Raw genomic sequence first — 23,483 nt, 5'->3', positions numbered from 1 at the left:
TGAACCTCAAATGTGAAACGAGAACATGGCCACATTCTCGATCACCGGACTGGCCAACTCGAAAGATAGCGCACGATCCCCTCTGTGTACACTAGCTTGAATAGGGACTCACTTCCTAGACAAACCCGAATTCGATTAAACTCATAACTTCTAGTAGGGACTCACTCCCCACTAGGGCGATCAGATAGTGGCACATCCATAAAATAAAAATACCGCATGACACAATATATTTGGAATTTAAGCTCATAAAAATTTAAAAGTAGCCTACACAAAGATGTAGGATAGAAAGCCCACCTCGTTCTCTTACAAGTTTTAACTTGAAAATTCTCACTTCGTCTTAACTTGCTTGTGAAAGAAAACCCTTTGAAAATAAAAAAATAAACTCATCAAAACTCAAGAAAACATCTAATTAAAATGCATGCACCCTAAGTGTGTGCTCATTTTATTCTTCATCTCTTCTTAGAAAGGTTTCTAGATTCTCGTATTTTAAAAGCTCCTTCCGACATCAGCTCAAGAATTACTTAATTAACCAGCATGGATTAACATAGCCAACCAAACAAAACTCCAATCCATTACTAAACTACCACCTATGGCCCAAGATTCAAGTGGCCCAAAATCCTAAATTAATAGTGGTCCATAACTTATAATAGTGGTCCATAAACTTTCTCGGAGATGAGCTGAAGTTATACATTGGTGTGGTTGGCACAGAGTCCGCAAATGCGAACGGGCTATCCCTTGCAAACAAATTGTCTACATGAGGAGAGCTTAAATTGTGAAGTGGTGTGCTTGGAACTGAATCAAAAAAATGGTCCCTGCTTTTGGAAAGATGTGTTGGATGGGGTGCAGGGGACTGAATCAAAAAATGAGCCCTGCTTTGGATGAGATGTGTTGGATGGAGTGCTCAGAACTGAATCGAAAAATGGGCCCTGCTTCGGAAGGGATGCATCCGTGCCTCTGGCCCCGGTTCTGATTGGATTAAGAACCCAGTCGTCAGGGCCAAATAAAGAAGAGTAACAATGTGAAGGAAAGTGTAAGTCGCCACTAAACAATTAAAGCTTGAAAAACGACACCAAAACATTCTTCTGACATACCTTTGAAGCAACACAAACGGAATCCCATGTTGCATCCGCATCATAATGTGAATCAAAGGTACCCCAACTTGGATCATCAAAACGTTTGTCCCCAGAAAATATTGAATCACCCACATATTCACTGCAATTGTATATCAGGTTACTTCAAGATTTCTTGTAGAAGAAGAAGACCCACAAGGTTTAAACAGATCGAAAAACCTTTAGACGAGAACTCAAATGACTCGATTAGCTAGACTACTAGAAGGAGGCAAAGATGTTTCAGTCTAGAATATGGAGAAACAAGTAGTGCCATTAACTTTGGGTGTCAAATGCACGTGGAGAGCCATTCATATTGAAGTCCTTGTGTATTCGCAAATCTCGAAATTCCTTGGATGGGCTGGCAACTGCATTACAGTCAGGTGGAGTTCTTGCTGTATACTCTGAGTTGTTAGTCTCTGGCCTGTCATCCTCAGTTACTCCTTCCACAGAACTTGGCAACTCTGAGTTGTCATCAGCCTTAGAAGGTGATCTTCCATTCATGTTGTTGTGCAACGAAGAAACCTTCTCTCTAAAGGAATATTTTAGTTTTGGAGGAGCAATCACATTTTGGACTTCAAGAGTAAACTCTTTGACATAGGTGAATCCTAAAAGAATTTAGGAATGAACACCGCCAGAGGCAAATAAGTGAGAATTATTTGAAAACGAATACTCTGCTCTTTCTAGGTATGAAAATCTGGTAGCATCCAAAATACTTCTAGCATCAAAGAATCCAAGCCTTAGAAAAGTACCTTCACCTTCAAACTTATCCCAATCTTCATCCCAGTCAGCTGATGTGCCTTCAATGCCGGGTTGCCAACCTGGACATGAGCATAGCAGTTAAATATAGATAAACAAAAAATTATCTCATCAGGCATGACAAATTCCATCATATCATATTTGTGAGCTGCCATTTAACTTTTCTCTTTACAGGTCCAGAGTCTTTTGTTGAGGCTTCCAAGTACAGTGGAAGTATGACCAAGTGAGTACTTCTTTAAACCTATAACTAGTGGGTGAGTATATATACTGGGCACTTATCTATCGCACTGTGGAGATGATGGTAGTATAAAGATAAAATGTAGATTATCTTCCACTTGCTTGACTCACTTCCACTTATCCAAGTGAAGCATAAAAGAAACTTTTACCAACCAAAATCACTGATAAGGCTAATTTCATGCTTCGGTTATATGGTGAAAAGCGTTACATTTTGCTGGGTCTAACACGGTTTATAAGCCAGGTGTGTGACAGATCGCTAGATCAAGGAAGTGCTGAAGGAAACAATCTAGCGAAGGAATGAAGTAAAATGAGCAGAATCTAAGGAAAAAGAAGGCGTGAAGGAGGGAGTCAGTAGCTGAGGGCAACAAAGTCTATCTATACCTCGCTGGGCCCCACTCCAACGCCTATAAATAGAAGAGCATGCAACACACAAATCATCACTTTTTTTCGCTCACTCTTAGCTCACACACATAACACACACTTGGGAATGGGAGATCTGGGGTAGTTTGGGTTACGAAGGGGTTCATTTCTTCAGAAAGTTTCAGTTGCAACACCGTCCGCGTGTGGGCGAAGATACAATCTCTTTAAATTTCAGTTTGTTTTGCACTTTCACAGTCGAACTTCACTTTTGGGAGTCGATTCGGTTGTCGATGCTACTGATTATCTATTCACTCTATTTGTTTACGTTTATCTGTGATCTGTTCAAGTTGATTTACATAGATCCTGCTGTTGAGAGTATATTGTGACAAGTAATATGTCGATCTCTGTTTTTGCTGCGGTAGTACTCGATCTGGGAATTTTGTGATAGATCTGTGGTTTGTTGATTGATTGGAGGTTGTTGTTTAAATTAGAAGTTATGAAATGTTTCTTTTGGTTGGAGTTTGTGTCAGACGCTTGGATCCGGAGTGGATTTAGCGTCTGAGGTTGGATCTGAAGCGAGGAGGTTGAGTTGTGCATGGATTTTGAGTTTTCCGCTTGCTTTCTATTTTACTTCGTCTAGCATCTGTAGATCTGTTTAGTTCTTCATTGTTACTCATTAAAATGGTTTAGATTCAGTCTGCTCTGTTCCGATTTGGTTCATGTTATTTTTATTCTGAGTTTTTACGCAATTTGGTTGAAGAAGATGATGTCGCTGTTCGTTAGTACCAGAGTTAGTTGTTTTGCAAGCTTTTCGTCCGTACTCTGCTTTTTCAGTCATGGTCACCACGGTCAGTTTGTTTCACAGGTCTAGGTAATTAGAGTAGTTTCTTAGATCTAGTGATAGTTCGAGTAATTTTCGTGCATGCTTTTGTGTTTCGCCTAGATCTAGCTGTTAGCGTAGCAGTTTTAAATTCCCAAGTTAAGTTTATTTTCCTCAACCCAAGAAAAATGCGTGGCAGCAGCCAACCCAAAAACAAGTCCAAATCCTTGAACATGATTATTACGCATCCATCTCTATGGGATCGATCCCTACTTCCCTATACTAGGTTTAATAAAGTGGTTGAGGGTTTTTGAAAGAATGCTCTGTGTGTCCGACGACCAGGATTTTCCGACGACCAACGAGTTCCTAGACCGCGTGATCTAGAGGATTTGCTGGACCAAGGAAACCTGTTATATTCTTTCTGTGCGCACACCGTGTAAATCACCTCTTTTCAAATGGCGCCGTTGCCGGGGAAGGATGGCGTTTATTGTTATTGTGTTTAAGGATTCGATGGAAATATTTTAATTTCTGTTATTTTCTTTCTCCTTGACAATTTATGAACGCAGGCTTTCATTCTGAAAGTTGGGCGAGCTCATCTGGGTCAGGGAGTGGCCAATACAAGTGGCGAGTCAAGGAATCTACATCTACCATCACCACCAGATCAGGATTGAGGACGGAGGATCAATTCCCGTTCGAGTCAGAGAGTGAAAAAGAGTGGAATTCGTCGGGAGAGGAGAAACCAGAGTCATCAATAGAAACAGAGCATTCAGAGACCGAGGAGGAGGAGGACCCGAATATGGCTCATCTAATAGATCCCGATCCGGAAATAGGGTCGCTCACCGCACATCTCAACGATGAACCCGCTCATGCTATAGTCTCGAACCCACGACGGAGGTCGATCGATATCAAAACAAATGTACTCGGAGTTTTACCCACTTTCTCTGGGCGAAGGAACGAATGCCCTTATGAATTTTTGAACGAGTTCAGTAAACTATGCAGCATTCAAAAGTGACCCAACGAGGCAACAGAGGAGGACTACCGTCTTCGGGCAATCCCGTTTGCTCTCAAAGGGGAGGCGAACACTTGGCTGCTAAGGCTCTCACCGGACTCGATCAACACATGGAAGGACTTTAAACTAGAGTTTTTGGATTACTTTTTTCCGTCCAACAAGACGAATGCCTTGAAGAAGGAGATTCAGGAGTGCAAGCAGGAATACGATGAGTCTCTGAGTTCTTATTGGTCCCGTTTCAAGGGGCTGCTGGATGCTTGTCCGAACCATAGGATGATAGAAGCGGAGACCTACTATCTGTTCTACGAAGGTGCAAATCCTGAATCAAAGGACTTGATGAACTCCTCGAGCGGGGGAAATTTTACCAAGAATAAAGCAAGTGAAGCTCGGGAAACTTTGGAAAGGCTGATCGAGGCGAAGAAGTCCTATGATAACCCGCGAAGCATATTGAGGAGAGGATCAGCCAATGCAGTAATGGAACAAGATGACAAGAAGGTGGAAGATAGGATCGATAAACTGGAAAAAGCCTTGCTAAATGCAATTGAGAAATACAATCCGCATGCTCCAGTGGAAAATGAGAAACCCCCTGGTCAAGAGGAAAGGCAACTTCAGCCGTATTACAGTCAGCCCTGCGAAGGGGAGTGCCAAGCTCAAGCAAATTCGATGGGAAGTTGGAATCCCGACGGAAGTTGGAACCAAGGAAGACAGAGGGATGCTCCATGGAGGACTCACCCAAACTTTAGGTGTAACGACCATGATCAAGGCCAGCCAGCCCCACTTCAGCTCACGAATTATGCACACCCTCCGGAGAGGCAGTCCAACTGGTCAGGAAAAGGTCAAGAGGGGCAATTGCAGCTGGGGTACAGGAATCAGGACCATACTAATTGGGGAAATAGGAATCAGAACAATCCAGGGAGCTCCTATGTGCCACCTCACCAGAGAAATAACCAAGGGAACTACCAGAATTCCCAACCAAATCATCAAGGGAATCAAGGGTCTGGTAACCAGTACAACAACCATCAGGGAAATCAAGGGTCTAACAACCAATACAACAATCATCAAGGGAACTATCGTCAGAACCAAGGTCAAGGACCAAATTCTGGTCAATTCAACTCCAGACCACAGAGGAGTTTGGATGACATGGTCCACAACCTAGTGAATTCACAGCAGTTCATGCAGAGTAACCTACACTCCAACAATGACGTGGTGCACAAGTTACAAGATGCTCAATCTGAACATAAAGCCGCCATGGATATGATGGCAAAACAACTGTCCCAGATTGCAGTCTCCTTGAATGAGATGCGGGGAAATGAAGGGAAACTTCCTGCCACTGTCAAACCGCCAGACAGAGCAAACATTAGTCAAATCACCTTGAGATTTGGGCGGGGTTATGAAGCACCGACGTTGGAAATTGATGAGGAAGTGCCTATGCAGGCTAGTGAAGGAAAAAAGAGTCAGCTGCATCAAGAGGAAAGCGCTAGACCCAGGGAAATCCTTGTTCAGGAAGACCTCCTGAAGGGAGATTTAGGGGGATCCCTACCTCGACCAAAGGACCCATTCTTCCTAGACCCAGAACCTGAAGAAGTGAGCAAGGAAGGAAACAGGGGAGTTGATGAAACCCAGGTTGGGACTTCCACCAATGCAGTAAAGCGACCAAAGCCATTTCCATACCGAGGGGAAGCGAAGAAGAAAAAGGATGATACTGAGGATCTCATGGAGATTTTTAGCAAGTTGGAAATCAACCTGCCATTCTTGCAAGCCCTAAAAATGCCTGCTTTCAGCAAGTTCATCAAGGAGTTCATTGCAGGGAAGACCAAGCCAGATGGGAAGATTGTGATCGGGGAGAATGTGTCTGCTGTGATACAAAAGAGAAGGATGCCCTCAAAATGCACCAACCCAGGTATGTTCACATTACCCATCTCTCTAGGGGACATCAAAGTCGAGCATGCTATGTGTGATCTAGGGGCGTCCATAAATGTTTTACCGCTTTCGATCTATAAGAAATTGACTGGAGTGAGGATGGTTGCTACCAAGGTAGTGATCCAGTTAGCAGATAGAACTTGCATCTGCCCTGAAGGAGTGTTGGAAAATGTTATAGTCAAAGTGCATGATTTTCTATATCATGCTGATTTCTATGTGATCAAGATGAATGATAATGAGTCTGCTGAGTCTAGTGGTGTACTTTTAGGGAGACCATTTTTGCGTACCGCTAAGACCATTATCGATGTCTTCGATGGAACAATTTGCTTGGATTATAACGGGGAGAAGTATACTTTTAGCATAGATGAGGGGATGAAAAGGCCTTTAGATGTTGAGAATCTCTATGCTATTGATGTTATTAACCCCTTGGTCCAAGAATATCTTGAGACGGAATTGATACAGGAACAAATCGACAACTCGGATTTGAGTCATTCGATTGACAGAGAAGTTGTAGGATGATGTGCAGCAATGAACACAGCACAATTGACAGATGAGGAACTCACGGAGGCCATTATGGAATTTTGCAGAAGTCCCGAGTCAGCCAAATCTAAGGGATCGGCTCACGTGGCTAGTCTGGAGAAATCTCCTGGTTCTGGGAAGGAGGCGTTACCAGAAATTGCGGACAAAAATCCCCTGCCCCAGGAGACGAACGGAACAAAGAAGGAACTGAAGACGCTTCCACCAGGCCTCAAGTACGCTTACTTTGAGGAAAATGAGACATCTCCGGTAATAGTCAACAACAACCTGACCAAGGAGCAAGAGAATGAGTTATTGGAAGTCATCAAAAGAAACAAGAAAGCAATAGGGTGGACTCTCTCAGATTTGGTAGGAATAAGTCCTGATCTTTGTATGCACCACATTCGTTTAGAAGAAGGTGCGAAGGCTCATCGAGATGCACAACGGAAACTGAATCCGAACATGCGAGAGGAGGTCCTGAAGGAGGTGTTAAAATTGTTTGCTCTAGGGATCATCTACTCCATTCCAGACAGCGAGTGGGTCAGTCCTGTCCATATGGTACCAAAAAAATCTGGAATACAGGTTGTTAAGAATGAAAAAAATGAGCTGGTGCCCACAAGATTAGTGACAGGGTGGAGGATGTGCATCGACTACAGGAAGTTGAACGAAGCCACAAAGAAGGATCATTTTCCCCTACCTTTCATTGATCAGATGCTAGAAAGACTGGCTGGCAAACAGTACTTTTGTTTCCTTGATGGATACAGTGGCTATTTCCAAATCTACGTTAATCCAGAGGACCAAGGGAAAACCACATTCACGTGCCCCTTTGGTACCTATGCATACCGAAGAATGCCGTTTGGATTGTGTAATGCACCGGAAACTTTCCAGCGGTGTATGATGAGCATTTTTTCGGACCTGTTGGAAGTATGCATTGAGATATTCATGGACGATTTCACCGTATATGGGAACTCATTTGATACTTGTTTAGCCAGCCTTGATCTAGTGTTACAGAGATGCCAAGAGAAGCATTTAGTGTTGAATTTCGAGAAATGCCATTTCATGGTGACTGAAGGCATTGTCGTGGGTCACGTGGTTTCTGAGAGAGGTATACAAGTAGACAAAACAAAGGTGGATGTGATATCAAAGTTACCATACCCTACGAACCAAGAAGAGGTGAGAGGCTTCCTAGGTCATGCAGGGTTCTATAGGAGGTTTATCAAGGATTTCGCAAAAATCGCGCAACCACTCACTCGGTTGTTACACAATGATGTGGAATTCGTCTTTGACGAAGGATGCAAAAAGGCATTCCAGTTGCTTAAGGACAGGTTAGTATCAGCACCAATTATCAGGGCGCCAGACTGGAATCATCCTTTCGAGATAATGTGTGACGCGAGTGATTTTGCTGTGGGAGCTGTCCTAAGACAGAAAATTGATGGAAAAAGCTATGTGATCTTCTATGCTTCCAAGACGCTGAATCAGGCTCAGAAGAATTATGACACCACGGAGAAGGAAATGTTGGCTGTCGTATACTCGTTTGAAAAATTCCGACCCTACCTCCTTGGGTCGAGGGTTATAGTCTTCACGGATCACGCGGCGATAAAGTACTTGCTGGCTAAGAAGGAGTCTAAGCCGAGATTAATCCGTTGGGTGTTACTCTTGCAGGAGTTTGATTGGGAAGTAAGAGACAAAAGAGGAACGAAGAATAGAGTGGCCGATCACTTGAGCAGAATACATCAGGGGAAATAGAAGAGGCCATACCCGATGCCTTCCCTGAGGAGCATTTGTACCTTCTGGAGAAATTTCCTAGACCACTTAAGTGGGAAGCAGTTTTGGCTCTAACCGGTCTAGGGGAATCGGATAAGGGGGGAAGCGCACACTGAACGCAGAACCGTGGTTTGCTGATTTAGCCAACTACTTGGTCACGGGAGAGATGCCAAGTTCAGACGAAGTTTCCCGGGCCCAGAGGATGAAGATTAGAAGCGAAGCTAAATATTACTTTTGGGACGACCCTTACCTGTGGAAAATGTGCTCAGATCAAGTGATTAGACGCTGCATTCCCGAATGGGAACAAAGAGATATGTTAATTCATTGCTACACTTTAGCATGTGGAGGTCACTTTGGACCGAGGAAGACAGCGAGGAAAGTTCTGGACAACGGTTTTTATTGGCCGACGCTAAATAGGGATGCCTTTGAGTTCTGCTAATGTTGCGAGAGGTGCCAGCAGACGGGGGGAATTTCAAGGAGGGACGAGATGCCTCAGGTCCCGGTGATCGTGTGAAATTTCTGATGTGTGGGGAATGGACTTTATGGGACCGTTCCCATCATCTTGTGGGAACACGTATATATTGGTTGCAGTAGACTATGTGTCTAAGTGGATAGAAGCTAAGGCCACCATAACATGCGAGTTGAAGGAGGTGGCAAAATTTTTGAAGGCCAATATTTTCAACAGATATGGAGTTCCCCGGGCCATCGTCTCGGATCAAGGGACTCATTTCTGTAATCGCACCATCGAGGCTTTGATGAAGAAATATGGTGTTCACCATAGAGTGTCGACTCCGTACCATCCCTAGTCTAATGGCCAAGCAGAGATTTCTAATCGCGAGATCAAGGCGATATTGGAGAAAACAGTAAATCCGTCAAGTAAGGACTGGAGCAAGAGGCTCGGAGATGCATTGTGGGCCTACAGAATTGCTTTTAAACCGCCTATTGGAATGTCTCCTTACAGGCTTGTGTTTGGCAAGATGTGTCACTTACCTGTTGGTATTGAGCACAAGGCGTACTAGGCAGTAAAAGAGCTGAACATGAAGTCGATAGCTTGCGAAGAAGAGAGGAAGTTACAATTGCAAGAATTGGAGGAACTTCGGCTGGAGTCATTTAAGTCTGCCATGTGGTACAAAGAAAGGACGAAGTTATGGCATGATAAGAATCTCCGGGTCAAGGAACTTCATGTGGGACAGAAGGTGCTCCTTTTCCAGTCCTGGCTCAAGCTAATGCCAGGAAAATTGAAGTCTAAATGGATCGGCCCATATACCATCGTCGACATCCGCGCAAACGGAGCATTGGAGATCCAGGGAAGTGCTCCTAACTCTGTCCCATTCCTTGTCAATGGTCATAGAGTGAAAGTCTATAGGGATAATTCCGAGTTGTGTGTGGTGGACGAAGTTCCACTACATGCACTCCCAACTATTGCCTAGACGGACGAGGAGGTATTCTCGATGAATTCCTGGGTCAAGTAGTAGGTTAACAATTTTGAAAATACAAACTGAACCAGGGAATCTCGGGAATACTCTAAAGAAGTGTGTAAATAGTTTAATTATTTTCAAACTAAGAAAATCCAAAAATATTTTTGAAGCACCAGACTCCGAAAGAAACCGATCATGATCAAGGGAATCATCTAGAGGAGAATCTGAAGGAAGAAGTCAAGGAAAGCTTGAAGGAAGAGATCAAGGAGGGACGGAGAAAATTTGAATTTCAAATCTGCCGATAATTATGGAAGTTGTACGGTTGCTTACCTGATGCCTGCAACTGCACCATCCTTTCATCAGAAAAGCAACCGTCGCTTCTCTCTCTCCAATAATCCCAAATCGACGAAAAAAAATTGAATTTACTCTCCCTTCTCTCTACTTTCATTCTCTCTCTAGAAAACAAACCCTAACCCAAATTCGACCAGATTTTTTTGTCAATTTCAGATCTGCAGTGATGGTGATACGATCATGGAAGCCGTGCGTCAAGGATTTCAACAACAGTTAGATTCAACTGGAAATCGTCCTATTGATATGACATCCGAAAGCTATAAAACTACCACCATTGTCTTCGTCTTGGAAACGGCTTCGCGTGGGTATCTTGCACATCCCAATCGGAGTCCGAATGAGGGAGTTATGGCGGTTTTACGGAAGTCGCGCAGAGAAGGCCGGGAGCTTCGGGAAAAACCCCCGACCGGGCGTTTCGCTTGTGAAAATTGCCCGGGGACAGGGAAAACGCCCGGGCCGGGCATTTTGGCATGTGAAAAACGCCCGACCGGGCGATTATGCCGATTTTTAGATTTTGTGGGCCAACTTTCTATATTTGGACCCATAGTATAAATACCTCTTGATGTCATTTCTTTTCCTTAGACTTTGATGAAATTAGATGCTTGAGAGCTTTGTTTCCTCTTGGAGAGGGTTTCTATCCAATTCCTAGATTTAGGTTGCTTGAATCCATCAATTGCTAGTTCAAGCATGGGATTTCCATCAGTTGCTAGTTCAAGCATGGATCAAGTAGAGGTATGCTTTGAGGTTTGTGGTTCCCTTGAAGATCTAGCCATGGATGCATGTTAGTTATGTTGTAAGTGTCTTAGCTTGCTTCATCAATGACTATGTATCTCAATTTCCACCCTATCCAATGTTATTTCCTTCTTTGTTTATCTTAGTTTCTTTATTTCTTGTTGGGTTGCAATTATTGATACAATAGAAAATCTACTTCACAAAAATATTAGATCAATCACCTACAAATTGGGTAAATTCTTGGGAAATGGATCACAAAATACATGAATCCACATCATTTGGTATCTAGAGCCTATTACCCACTAGGTGTTTGATCTATTGTTGCTTTGGGTTGGGTTATTTTTCCTTTTGTCCTTTGTTTTTGCTCTGTTTTGTTGGGATGATCGGATTGATCAATTGTGCTTAGATTAAGCCGTAATTTGGTGTGTACGATATATGTTATGTGACCTACGTATCTGCAAAATTTCATCAAAACATTCATTCGTTTGCCTAGTTAACCTAACATCATTGCCCTGTTTTGGCATAGTTGGGGATAACCATACAAAACATATCCAATCATCAAATCTGACTATATATGGCCATTTTTCCCTTGATCTAGACTTGTTTGGGAATCTATCCACCAAAATTCATCCAAATTGGGCGCGGGAATCAATACCAAAAAAAATCATAAAGATCAGCCAAATTTCAGCAAAAGTGTCACCCCTTGTTTGTTTTTCTTTGACTTGCATCTTGCTAATATGTGTTTATGGCTTTGTCTTCTTGATTTTGTTGACCAAGTAGTATACCTTGATTGATCCACCTCAAGCACTTAAATCTTGGAATTGTATTTGTGAGTGTGAGTGAATCCACCTTTCTCACAATATTCTAAGCCTTTGTCGAGAGTTATTGGGGAGTGATTTGAGGGGGGTTTGGGACATCAAGGTTGAGTTCATCTTCTTAAATTATACTTTCTTTTATTACTAACCTCTAGGACTAGTTCCTAGTGTTTGTTTGATTTGTAGGTACTTACTCTATGCCTCCTCGCACCCGGTCCAACAAAATGGCGGGGACAAGTGCGGAAGGGGAGGAAACAAGCATGACTCACCCTATACCCGATGGGGACCTTGTGAGCATGATGGCCCATATGATGAAGGAATTCAAACAAGAGATGATGATCCAAATGGATGTGCGAGCAAAAGAATCCATTGCTCAATCAAAAGAATCTGAAGCCCGCATGCTTGCCGCCCAAAACACTTTATTTGAGGAGTTCAACACCTTGAAGGGAAGCCGCACATCTAGGACTCCTACTTCTAGGGGTAACAATCTACCTAATGTTGCCCCGGAGGAGATGATGGAAGAAGTGGTGTATGAGGGATGGCAAAGGGGGAATGATAGAAATAGAGTCAATCACATGGAGAATGATCGGTTTGGGGGAAGAAATGGTGCCCGTGGCCATTTTAAAGGTGACTATGAATCAAGGTACCATGGAGATGGGCTTGATAGAGGATATAGTGGGAGACGAGCTCTCGAGTCTCATGGAGAGTGGCATTCTAAGAGGGTGAGAGATCATGTTAGCCATAATGGGTTTGAGAGGTCAATTGAAGAAGAAGTCTCATATAAAGCTCGATTGAGGCCTACCTACCCACATGGTGGTGTTGACACAAACCAAAGAGGTAACTCATCAAGTAATTTGGCTACACCCTCTTCTTTCCATTTATCACATAAGTCTCTTGATGTATGTGGAAATGTCTCCTCTTCGATGAGCTTAATCCAAATTAGTAGAGAAAAAGAACGAGAGAGAGAGAAAAGGCTTGAGAGTGAATGTGAGTCTAAAAAGCCAAGAGAGCGTGATAAAAGACAAGAGTGTGAGGTGCAAAAGTCAAGAGAGAGTGGTGGGGGTGAGAGAAAAGAAAAATATCAAATGAGAGAAAAACCACAAGCACAAGTGAGTAAAGGGTGCTTGTTAGATTCTAAGGTCAACCTTGGGTGGGCACCAAATGATCCTTTGCCTCTTGCCCTTGGAGAGGAAACTAAACCCTTACCCACTAACACTTCTTCTATGTCCTTTTGTGTTCATGAATTTGTAGGAAATTTAATTGAAGGCATGGAAGTGAGGCATCATGTTGTATATGGCTTGGAAACTACTCACCCGGAGAACGAACAAGAGGAACGGGGGCAAGTGGATGAACTCCTTGCCCAAGGTTCAAGTGCACTATCCTTATCTCCTTGTGATGTTTCATTGAATGAGATTATATTAAAGAAGCCCCTTTGTGTTGATAAATTTGTTATTGATGTCTTGTGTAAAAAGTGGTCTCATGAGCTTGAAACTTTGAATGCTAAATCTACCTTTGCACCATATATTGATCCTTTCTTGGTAAAATCAAGCATTGAGAGACATGACATTTCTCTTGTGGCTTCTACCTTGAATGCTGGAGTGACTTCCTTGCATGCTAAGATGCCTAAGCTTTCATTTGTTGGTAATTTTGAGCTTCATGTGTATGTGGGTGAGGATAGTAAGACCAAGAAGAGTAACATGGATAATGATTTTAGAACTTGGTGTTTGCTATGTTTTCATTGCAAAGTGGTTAAACCCTTTAATGGGATTGGAGTGTTCTATGGCCGTTTTGTGAAGGATTTTTCCACTCACATGTCTCTTGTGGATGGTGTTGTGATTAATGACATAAAGTGCATCGTTCTCATGTTTGTGGTATTATTTTAAAATTGTTGGAGCATTTGTGTGGGGGTAATTTGGAAACATTTCTCTTGATACTTGATGTTGCTTCTCATAAGTTCCCCATGCATGATGTTGTTCTTACTTTACATGTTGTGCATGAAGGTATATGGATGCATTGCTCATATATTTTTGATCATTTCTTGAAATTGTTGGGACAATTGAGTGAGATCCCTTGTAATAAACTTGGTTTGTTGGTTGAGACACTTTCTTGCAAACTTAATGTGAATTATCATAAACCTCCTCTATATTCTGACCACCAAGTGTTTGTCAATTTGTGGAAGAGAACTTCTTATTTGAGCAAGAATGGTGTGTTAATGATTGAAAATGATTGTTCGTTGCATGAACGTGAGAATAAGATTTTTGTGCTTAGGCCTCTCTTGATAACTTTCCATTTTGCACCATATGAGGACCCTTTCTTGTATATGCCTTGTCTTGATGAGAATGTCAAATCTTTTGTGAAGATGTTGAAAGACATGGGTATAGATAATGTGGCAATGTTTGAGGAGAAAAGAGTCAAATTGTGTGAAGCTTGTGTCTGGCATAATACTTGTTTTTATTGCATGACAATCAAGCCCTTTAGTGGGGTTGGTATCTTTTATTGTCATTTTGTCAAAGACTATGCATCACATGGTTTTGTTTGGGACTTCAATGTAAAAGATTGCCTAGGTATTTGTTTCAACATAGCTTATGTATTAGTTTTGAGCTTGTTAGAGTGTGTCCACCGTCGTGGTATGGTGACTTCTATTAGAGTCGTTAGTGGTCTTAATCTCTATCATCCTACTTGGATATTTGATTTGATCTCGTGCTATTTTATAGGTGTATGGAACCCGGATATGAGGGCAAATCCTTTCCAAGAAGGGGAGAATGATATGACCACGAAGGCTCGACGTCAAGGGTCTTCATTTCGGCGTGAGCCATGGGTTGATTGGGGCCCAAGGATGAAAGAGAAGACAAGCCAATGGTCCAACAAAGCTAGAGGGATTCCCGATGAGGCAATGAATAGAGACGGCTCGGATTTGAGGACAAATCTTTTCCAAGAAGGGGAGGATGATATGATCATGGAAGCCGTGCGTCAAGGATTTCAACTACAGTTGGATTCAACTGGAAATCGTCCTATTGATATGACATCCGAAAGCTATAAAACTACCACCATTGTCTTCGTCTTGGAAACGGCTTCGCGTGGGTATCTTGCACATCCCAATCGGAGTTCGAATGAGGGAGTTATGGCGGTTTTACGGAAGTCGCGCAGAGAAGGCCGGGAGCTTCGGGAAAAACGCCCGACCGGGCGTTTCGCTTGTGAAAATCGCACGGGGACAGGGAAAACGCCCGGGCCGGGCATTTTGGCATGTGAAAAATGCCCGACCGGGCGATTATGCCGATTTTTAGATTTTGTGGGCCAACTTTCTATATTTGGACCCATAGTATAAATACCTCTTGATGTCATTTCTTTTCCTTAGACTTTGATGAAATTAGATGCTTGAGAGCTTTGTTTCCTCATGGAGAGGGTTTCTATCCAATTCCTAGATTTAGGTTGCTTGAATCCATCAATTGCTAGTTCAAGCATGAGATTTCCATCTATTGCTAGTTTAAGCATGGATCAAGTAGAGGTATGCTTTGAGGTTTGTGGTTCCCTTGAAGATCTAGCCATGGATGCATGTTAGTTATGTTGTAAGTGTCTTAGCTTGCTTCATCAATGACTATGTATCTCAATTTCCACCCTATCCAATGTTATTTCCTTCTTTGTTTATCTTAGTTTCTTTATTTCTTGTTGGGTTGCCATTATTGATACAATAGAAAATCTACTTCACAAAAATATTAGATCAATCACCTACAAATTGGGTAAATCCTTGGGAAATGGATCACAAAATACATGGATCTGTATCAGATGGATTCAACCCAACTCACCGGAAGTTCACAAAGAACGGTGTACGACCCAACTCTGTTGGCGGAATTGACGCAGAAATTGGGGAGCGTCGAGAAAGCAAAAGAAGTATATGCCCTGTTCGTCGCTAGCCTGATGACGTCCGCGCCGGTCGTACCACCACTGACGATTCCGGCAGACTCGGCTGCACAACCGGCGAATCTTCGTGAAGAAAGGCCACAAGATTCTGAATCTCAACACGCAGAAACCGCTTCACAGGAGGCGGAGAAAGAGGAGATGGTGCACGAACGGCCGGAGGAGGATAGACCAACAAACGGCGGGACGATGGTGGAGACAGAGAATCAAGGTGACGAGAACCCTAATTTTGAAGGGAAGGAAGTTGGTGAGGGGGAAACCCCTGTTTTAGATGAAGTTGTGGAGGGGGAAACCCCTATTGTGGACAGTACGATTGAGGGGGAAACCCCTATTGTGAAGGATGTTGCTGAGGGGGAAACCCCTTTAGAAACTGGGGATGAGACCCCAATTGATTTCAGGGGTGCGACCCCTGAATTCGTGGAAGAGGGGGCGACCCTAAGTGGTGTCTGGGGGGAGAACCCCATTTATATTGAGGGGGCGACCCCGATAGTGGAACGTGAAGGGAAAACCCCGGAAAAGTTGTTGGAAGAAGCAGATCTACTTGCGACTGGAGTACCGGAGCCAGAGAGAGGGCTGAAATTGATTGTGGACCTAGTGGGTGACCAGGATGAAGATGAACCTAAGATAGACGAGAGAGCAGAAAGGAGGTGCACCAGGAGGAGTCTCCTCGATGAAGTCGATGACTTAGTTCCTGATGTTGGGGAGGGAGAGGAACGCCGCCTGACCAAGGAAAGGGCGAGAAAAGGGAAGGCGGCGGCGACCTCATCTACTCAGTCAAGGAAAGCTCCCTCCGTCAAGGAGGTCGAGGAGACCCTTTCCCCTATGACCGAGGATCCCTCTATCGAGGAATAAGACGAGCCCATCCCTGAGCCCGATTATGAATCTGAAGAAGCTGAAGAAGAGCCTATTCGAGGACGTCCGGAAGTCTGGCTAACTAAAGAGCTGTTAGAGGAGATGAGGCAGTTCGGCGACCAGAAGAGGACCGTAGTTTACAAGGAAAGATGTAGCGCTGGGAAGATGGCCAAATCTGGGAAGCAGTACAGCTCAAGGGAGCTTTAAATGATTGCATGTGACAAGGAATTCCGCGCTTTAGGATTTGAGTGGTTATTACAGCACAGCCAGGAGAGGGTGCCCGTGGATCTAGCAAGGGAGTTTTTCTCCACCTCTCGTTTAAAAAACACCACTGATCTTGACACGGATTCAATAACGTTCAGGCTTTTTAATGAATAATATGAGATGAGCATCCGGGAATGGTCTTTGCGAATGGGGTTGTTTACCCAAGCCGAGGATGAAGAGGGGACATGGAATGAAAGGATGATTGGAGTACCGAAGAACACGCCCGGTTTCAAGGTGCAAACGGCATGGGAACTGATCACTCACCCAAAGGCGGGAACGTTTAAGTCCAGCTACTCCAAAGCCTCTCACATCGAAGACCGAATTCTCCGCTTTGCTCAAACGTTTGTCAGTTACAACTTGATGGGAACCGCTAATTCAGCTCTTACAACTACCGACCTCTACTTCACATGGTGCATGGCGAAAGGCGTGAAGGTGCACCTAGGCTATTGGCTGGCTCAGGCATGCCACCAAATGACGAGCAACCCTGCGCGTCATATGTATACCTGCCACCTCCTCGGCGCCTATCTCCAACGAATCATAGAAATGAAGATTGCCAAGGCCGCTCCGTTGGTAGTCATGTGCGAATCCCCGGAGGTGTTCAGTGTTGATTATTTTTTCAACAAGGGGTTGCTGCAGACTCATGGCGCCAAGACCCTCTTCTACTCGTTAGAAGACAAGGTAAAAGCAGAGCCCGAGGAAGCTGAGGAAGCCATGCCAAGTGAAGAGGTTGAAGAGTTACGAAAGGAAGTCCAGGATGTGAAGAAAGAGATGCAGTTGATGAGGAAGGAAATGATTAAGGAACTTGGTGGGATCAGAAAGGAATTGAACCGAGAATCGGGAGGAAGTGAAGACCCTGAGGGGCAACATTGCAGATTTGGCGGTGAAGTGCGCCAAACAAAATGAGCGAATGACGGAAGCGGTGGAGCTTTCGATGAAAATGTTGAAGTGGCTGCAGCAGACGCTCCCCTTGACCCTGTCGAAGGTAATGCTGGGGTTTGGTGCCCCTTGCACAGCGGAAGACTTGTACAAAACAAATAAATCAGACACGGATCTATTTGACCGATTATGCGATTAATCTATTCACATGTTAAACAGATAATTGCATGCTAGAACGCGAATAATTCATGCTCAAAGAAAGTAAATCCTAAAACATGAATTCTACGGTTTAGAGTTACCGATTTGATTCTCCAAAGAATCGACGATTGCTCGTGCCTTCTCCGCGTGATGATCTTCAATACTAGACCACGGATCTTCTCTCTGGTTCCCGAACTGTATCTCGATATCAGGGTGGGCTGATCTTATCAAAATACTAGGACTCGAATAAAGAAGACAGAAGAAATCCTTTTGGGAAAAGGAGTAGAAATCGAAATTCTCCACAGCTGGAGAGTTCGAAATTTTCGAAAAATTAGAGAATGAAAATTGTGTTTATTCTGTCTCCTTTATTCTCCTATTTATATTAAGTTCCTTTTGGGCCCAGACAGGGATCTATGGAAGGTTTTGGATATGGGCTCGCCCAATTAGCTTTTTACTAATTAAATTGAACCCACAATTTAATACAAGCTTATATTGGAATATTACGAGCAGCCACTACAGAAGTAATATTGAACTCTCCCCATCCAAATCCGAAATTACAAGTAATCCGGGTTTCCACTTTTATTATTTATTTCCCGCGCTTAAGATATAAATGTCCATTAATTAATCAATGTCTGCTATGGACTTAATTAATTAATATCTTATTAATTCCAAGAGTGGACTTAGCAAGAAACATTTATTTATTATTCATAGAGTAATAAAACTCCAACTGGCCAGTTTTCCGAATAATAAAACCTTGTTCGAGCTCCTCTTGAGGACATTATCAAACGAGACACACCTCGTGCACGATTCAACATAATAGCAATCCTAGCACCGCTAGATATTAATCACCACTACCCAATATATCAGGATTATTGGATTGCGAAAAATCCGCACCATTTGATAAGTCAAAGTAGTGCATAATCAATACCGTATGCTCAATGCTAACATATGTAGATTAAGAAATAACATTTTATCAAGACCTAGTCTTTCAGTAGATAGCATAAAGACACGTCTTGCTGTTAGATCCGTTCAGTGCTATACCACACCAATGTCATCTTATTTCAGTAAGGCTTAGAAATATGTGGACTGACATTGCAACCTTTCACGATAGGTAGTCTAAGCCTATCTAGGTTGTGAAATTCTTCTTTTTCTTTTGCAAAGCATTGCATAGATCTGACCGTGTTACCTTAAAGTGGACGACGCCCACAACCGGTCTACTAAGCAAAAGACTTAGACTTTGTTTACTTTTTATGCATTTAAATGTTTATAAAACATCTTATAAATGCACAAGCAAACACAATGTAATAATAATAGTGATTCTATTCGTGCGGAACTGCTCGAATAATACTGAATCAGGTTAAAAGTTGATTATAGAGTTTTACGTATACAAGCAAGATTCTATTCGAGCGAAACTTGCTCGAAACATGCTTTTCAGTATACCAAACCTAACAATCTCCCACTTATACTCAAAACATGCTTTCGAGTATACCCACTGCCAAAAACTCTCCCACTTATACACAAAGCAGGTATTGATACTAGATATATCGAACTACCATTCATTTCACTAAGTGAAAGAAAAATCTGCTTGGTAGTTCTCTGATTATATCTTTGTCACCATAATGTCTTTGCTGCGTACTTGATCTTTAATTAATATCATCCCCATATGTGATTGCTTAGCTTAATAAACTCGTGTGTCCTTTGAGTTAGCCTTCACTAGAGTAATTAAATATAATACTCATAGGCATACTCAAACTTACGATTAAAGCTATTAGGAAGATATTCCTAAGGTAAACACATAATCAGAGGATAACTTACTCGATCACTGATTAGTAATAAAACTAAGACAGTGTAACCTCAAGGACATTACATGAATGACTGGTAAACTAGAATATAGTTACTAGTCTTTCTCAAGCACTAGGGTATATTCATTACCTCAATCAAAATCCTTTGCCATGGTTATTATGATATATACTTGCTATGCAAAAGCACAACTAATATCAAACTTAGTACACACTATAGCATACATGAGACAACTATCTTCGAAACTAGTCTCATAATTCTTGATCTCACTAAGCGTCAAATGACACTTGACTAGAGACAAGACAATTCCACCTTGAAAGGTATAAACCTTTTCATGGAATTTCTAATGCTTAAATGTTCCAAGCAATGTGTAGATATAGGATTCCTAAGAGAATCTCAACATTCTTTCTAGCAATCTTAAAAGGACTTAGATGCTAAGAATGTAATTAGTTTCTCTTAAATCATTTATCTTTAACTGGGTAGACAACCAGTTTCCTACGCTAGATGCCAATCTTAGTTGTTTGCAACTTTTGTAGATTCATCATTGTAGAGTACCAATAATTCCATATGTAATGCACTTTCAACTTCCTTGTGCTTAAAGCACTGTTAAGGACACAAGTCAAATTCCAAATATTTGACAATTTTGATAAAATGCATATACTATGATTTAGATGCTTGCCTAAGACCACGAAGGTCTATATGAGCTTCCAATCATGCGTTTCTTGCCCTTAATTACATATCTATTAGAATGTTCTAGTAGATGATTTCCTCAAGACTTCTATTTATAGAAGGCTGTCTTGACAATCATAATACATACATTCTAATTTATGTAAGTTCTAATAGACAATAGGATCAAATAAATCCTGGCACAACGATAGCGAGAAGATAATTCTCTTTGGGCATAACCCATTGTCATTGTCTAGCCTTTTGAGATCCATATTTACACTTGCAAATATACTAGCTCCCACTGACTGACACAGCCTATAGGTAGTTTTGCAAGTCTTGTAAAACATGTTGTCTATCTTAGATTGTAATATGGAATCCATCACCTTTTCAAAAATGATTATCCAAATTAACCAATACTACATTGTAGTTAAAGGGATTATGTTCAAGTTAATCTAAGACTGAGTCTTACGACACTCTTAGACCCATGAACTTGTTGTGTTCCAGTGGAACGCTCCCACTACGATATGGTTCTTACAATCTTAGGTACTGAAGTTGATTTTATTAGTGCAAAAGTTTCTAATGGTATGACTTATTGGTAATGTTGAAAATCCGATATCTCTCTCTTTATTTTGAGAGTTATCACGTTGTTAGGCTTGTAGTTCATCTCTTGATCTTCATACAAGAATTATATCTTTGAAGATTACAGAACTTATAACCTTATATCATTTGGGACAAACCTTAAAACATGCCTCAGTACTCAACTCCAATTTCTTGGATACTTTTCCAACACGTGTTGGAATAACATTACACCTTGAGATGTGCTAGACTAGAGACGCTCTAGTCCACAACTCGTGTTTTGTAGAAGGTACTGATGTTGGTAGTTTCTTTAATGTTTATCCCATCAATGATAAGATTTTAATGAGTACAACTCATCACATAATCAAACTTGTCTTAGAAAGACTTTGATTCCTTCTTACATAACTATCCCATTCATTAGATGAATGCTTGGATTCGTTAATGGATATTAGACTCCCACTACTAATCATAACCCTTTGCTCGTCTTCTTATGGTGTAAACCATTAAGACTCGCTAGTCTTTCTATATTGCACTTCTATAAGTATTCTGAATCAAACGATTCTAACTCATAGTGCATCAAACAGACATTCTCGACTTTCAAGCTATTTAACAAACAAATTGTTAAAATCCTGATAGTCTAGATCAGTTCGAACAATTTCTAAGTATTTTCTTGGCCTTAAGGCTAAGAGCCATAAATACTTTATCATTCAATAATTAAGAAGTTGATGTGTTGTTGAATACTCAACCTTGTCGCACTTATATTATTTTAATACTATGATGCCTTAAGCATCAACCATAAAACAATAGTTGAGCATTAATAGCTCCCACTGCAACAAAAACCTAACTGGATCAAGATCTCTTACTTAGAAGTTGCATTGTCATGTAAGTCATTGTCCTTCTGTAAAATAGGTCAATCCAACTCACAAAGCATCTTTTCTCGCTTTAAACAAACTTTGATGACAATTCAGACTCTCCCATTTCCATATCTAGTCTTTTGTTCAAATGAACTAGGACTTAAGAAAAATGCAGACTTTATGAATTCGTCATCTATCATGTTACTTTCCTCTAATAGTAATATAACGACTATTAGTCTGAAGATTTTCTACTTTTCAGTTAAACCTTCTTGTAGTCATTTCTTATTACTTTAGGCGATGACTTGTGTGTCAGAAACTATTTGACTGATCAAAAGATCCTCAAAACATTCTGTCACTCTAGGATATTCCAATCGAATCATCTTGACAGATTCTATTGATATCCATCTTTCATCATCATTAACCAAGACTTGTCGAGCTACTTAAAGGAAAATAGCTTGACCTTATTCCTCAAAGAACTTGTCAAGTACATGCATAATGCATTCTCGAACATTCTTCGTGGAATTATGTCGAGGAAATGGAGGACATGAATCATTGAGTATAAACTCCAAGCTTTCAGCGATGAGAAACTTATCCATTTTCGTTTCCGGTCTACATAATTTAGGCATTCGAGTTTCTTTCTTTAAGGATCGCAGACAAATATTAAATGACATAATGACGATTTGGCAAATAAACTTATTATCACATACTCATGTGCAATACATAATCACAAATAACCACAAAACAATTATGTATCTTACAACTGCAAAATTAATAAATTGTATCCTCCTCTGGAGGTTAATACGCATTAAAATTTTGACAATTTTCCTGGTCACAACACCGACGCATCAATAGCTTCCTCCTCTGGAGGTTGACACGCCTAATGCTGCCTAAGCACGATCATCAGATTTAGCATTACAGTGTTTTATTTCTACAACACACTCCCATAACAATGTTCATGTGTTGATAACAAAATCAAGCTATCTCATAAATTCTGATTGAACCCTGAAACTCGCAGTTCCTTAGGATTATTGTCCCCACTCTGCAGGTGGCAATAATATTGGGAACCACTTTCTAGTTCATTCTATTTATTATGTGAGAAGACCGCCCTTATGAACTTGCTGTTTTCGTAGGATTATTGTCCCTACTCTGTAGGTGGCGATAATATTAGAAAATCAGCTTCACAAAATTTGGCAGTCCAATCGATGGAGACCGTATACAACGCACTTGTTGTAATTATCACTTAGATATTTTGTATGGTTTTTGCATAATTATCACATAAGCAGATAAAACAGATAATCCACTTAAAATAGATAAACACCAAATAAACGGATAAATCCATTTAATGCATGACATTTAAACACACTGGATAATTATCGAAAATTATTTAATCTAGTTAAGGGAGAATCAATTAAATAATTAAGTTTTATCTTGGATAATGTTTATCCAATTCATTTAGGATTTATCAAGATAGTATTCACTATCTAAACCCATTTAGGATCATTCTAGATTTTATTTCGATAAAATCATATCCTACAATTCAAGAGAACGTTGATCTAGGATTATCATTATTTAAATCGTATTAGGATATTACTAGATATAAACAATTCCATCATAATCCAGAAGATAAAATAAAATCCTATCAACCAAGATTTATACAAATCTTAATTCTATTTAGAAT

The 23,483-nt window shown here is 41.4% G+C and overlaps 1 pseudogene; it reads right to left on the bottom strand.

Moving 5' to 3' along the window:
• Positions 1–601: 601 nt before the first annotated feature.
• Positions 602–23,483, bottom strand: part of LOC125198505 (uncharacterized) — an 81,343-nt pseudogene continuing 58,461 nt past the window's right edge.

Source organism: Salvia hispanica, chromosome 2 (genome assembly GCF_029641045.1).
Source record: "Salvia hispanica isolate PSC_SH4W2 chromosome 2, Shi_PSC_v1, whole genome shotgun sequence".
NCBI classification, from domain to species: domain Eukaryota; kingdom Viridiplantae; phylum Streptophyta; class Magnoliopsida; order Lamiales; family Lamiaceae; genus Salvia; species Salvia hispanica.
This window is presented reverse-complemented; position numbering and strand designations above follow the sequence as displayed.